Genomic DNA, 3169 nt, shown 5'->3' on the forward strand with positions numbered 1-3169 from the left:
TTTGAACATTTGGTCACTAATTCGTCATAAGGTCGTTATTGTTACGAAATTTTTTTCATTAGGACAAAATATTTTGTCACAATATAATTATTTTGTTGTAGTGATTTTCTTGTTGTATATGTATAAAAGCACTATTGTTTGGATTGAAAAACGCCATCGTCCCAAATAAGTATGTGAGTAGAAGTCTAGAAATGACATCTGTTACGTGAACTTTATATTCGGGGATCTTTCTAACAATTTGAAATGGCATCTATATACCCCGAGGAGAAATAAATATTTAACTTTTGTTATGCGGGACTCATGAGGAACTTTCAAGTAACTATGTAATTGATGGGTCTCAAACTTTCAATCCATAGATATAGAATGGGACGATAGTTTGAAAAACATATAGTATTATATTATAGTTTTTATGAAAAAAATAGTTCGTCGACCCTACCGACTATAGCTTAAATATATGTAATTTTTTTTTATCATAAGTATCTCACCTATTTTTTTTTTTATGTTTGGTTCCTGGATATTTGACAATACTCTTTTTTTTAAGACTACCTCGATTTGGTTGATTGTGTCAGTTATACGTTACCCGCCCTCTTTCCATTCGAATAGTTTGTCAATTTTTCTTGAGAACTGCCAAAATCTGAAATCCCTAAATTTAGTTTATGTAAATCCTAATTATGATTTTCTCATATACACGAAGGGTTTATTGCTCATAATTTCATAATTTTTGTTTCATTCTCTTTTATTTAAAAATAGGAAGATGAATATCAAATTCTCAAATATTCGGAAAGGATGAATCAAATCAGTTTCTATGTGTCTGAGTGATTGTTATCGTCTTTCAAAGCTTTTGATCTTAAACCTAGCCTCTTTGGATATGTTTCAGAGCTGGAGCTAGTAAGGTACCTTTTAATGAGTTTGACTCTCTTTGGGAAACTCGATTATATGAAGTTCATTACTTTTTCGTTTAATTTTAATTGTGGTTGTAAGATAAAATTTCTGTTTTTAAATAAATATTGTTTTAGAATTTCAATACAAAATTTATTAACTTTATATGGTATATGAATTTATCATCTAAACTATTTTTTATCAGTTGAAATGCGATTAGATGAATATATAATGATGTTTTTATTTAGAAAATATATAATATCAAATGTTTTTTATATGTGTACAAAATTAAACGACAATTAATACACTACAAGAAAACAGCGGCATATTGAGGGAAAAAATTGTCGGTATGTCGTCGGAATAACGCTATTCCGACGACATACCGACGAAAAAAGTCCTCGGAAATAATTCCTCGGAAATTCATCTTTCCTCGAAAATCCCTCGGAAATTTCCGACGGAATTCCGAGAATTCCGAGGACCACAAGTTCGTCGGAAATTCCTCGGAATATTCCGAGGAAGATGTCGTCGGAATATTCTGAGGGATAAACTTCCTCGGAATATTTCCAAAATTAAAAAAAAATTATAAATTTATTTTTTTTAAATTGAAATTCGAAAATATAAAATTAAAATTGAAATAGAAAACATATTTAAAATACAAAAAATAATAAAATAGTTTTTATAAATAAAAAAAAAGTTTTATAAATACAAAATTAGTTTTAATAGATATGAAATCATCTTTTTATAAATACAAAATAGTTTTGGGGTTTTTGCCAAAACTAACCCACAACTTGATTTTAATCCCAAACCTATACCCAATCTTGAATCAAATGCAAAACTAACCTAAAAGCCTAGTGAAATTACAGCTCAACCCCTTGTGACCAAACAAAAAAACAGAAGCCATTTTTTCGAATATAGGCCCAGTAAATCGTCTGAATCGTCTGAGATGTTGGAAGTCGTCTGGACGACTGAAGTGTAAGTCGTCTGGACGACTGAAGTGTAAGTCGTCTGGACGACTGAAGTGTAAGTCGTCTGGACGACTGAAGTGTAAGTCGTCTGGACGACTGAAGTGTAAGTCGTCTGGACGACTGAAGTGTAAGTCGTCTGGACGACTGAAGTGTAAGTCGTCTGGACGACTGAAGTGTAAGTCGTCTGGACGACTGAAGTGTAAGTCGTCTGGACGACTGAAGTGTAAGTCGTCTGGACGACTGAAGTGTAAGTCGTCTGGACGACTGAAGTGTAAGTCGTCTGGACGACTGAAGTGTAAGTCGTCTGGTACCAGTTTATTTTAAAAATAATTTATAAATCTTGTAAAAAAATATTTTGATGCGTGAAAAATAAAAATCAAGTAATTATAAACAGTTTTAAGTGATATAAATTAAGATATGATAAAATTGATTTGTTTTGAAGATAGAAGAGTGGAAGTAGTGAATCATGAAATACTTTGGTTTAGGAGTTTGGCAAACATATGTTGTAGTATTGTATGTATTGTTAGGGTTAGATTTTGGAAAACTAAAATGTTTTTTTCAAAAATTAGTTTTCACCTATAGTAAACACTTTTCAAGTTTGATTTGATTTTATGAAGTCTTAATTATCTAATTAAAGACTTCATAAAATCAAATCAAACTTGAAAAGTGTTTACTATACACAGAAATAAACACATATAGGTGAAAACTAATTTTTGAAAAAAACATTTTAGTTTTCCAAAATCTAACCCTAACAATACATACAATACTACAACATATGTTTGCCAAACTCCTAAACCAAAGTATTTCATGATTCACTACTTCCACTAATCTATCTTCAAAACAAATCAATTTTATCATATCTTAATTTATATCACTTAAAACTGTTTATAATTACTTGATTTTTATTTTTCACGCATCAAAATATATTTTTACAAGATTTATAAATTATTTTTAAAATAAACCGGTACCAGACGACTTACACTTCAGTCGTCCAGACGACTTCCAACATCTCAGACGACTCAGACGATTTACTGGGGATATATTCGTAAAAATGGCTTCTGTTTTTTTGTTTGGTCACAAGGGGCTGAGATGTAATTTCACTAGGCTTTTAGAACTGAGTCGTGTGGACTTCTTGGAAGTCTTCTGACAAAGTCGTCTGGACTTCCAGGAACTAAGCGTTTTGGTAAGTTTTTATGTCTGATTTTTCTTCATTTGGTAGATTCCTATTGTATAAAGGTCTTACTTTTTTCCCAAACTAAAACTCTCCAAACCCACTCTAACCTCTTTGACTTGAAAACACCAAACTTTATATGAATTTTTCAATT

The sequence above is a fragment of the Brassica oleracea genome, chromosome C9 (genome assembly GCF_000695525.1).
Source record: "Brassica oleracea var. oleracea cultivar TO1000 chromosome C9, BOL, whole genome shotgun sequence".
Taxonomy (NCBI): domain Eukaryota; kingdom Viridiplantae; phylum Streptophyta; class Magnoliopsida; order Brassicales; family Brassicaceae; genus Brassica; species Brassica oleracea.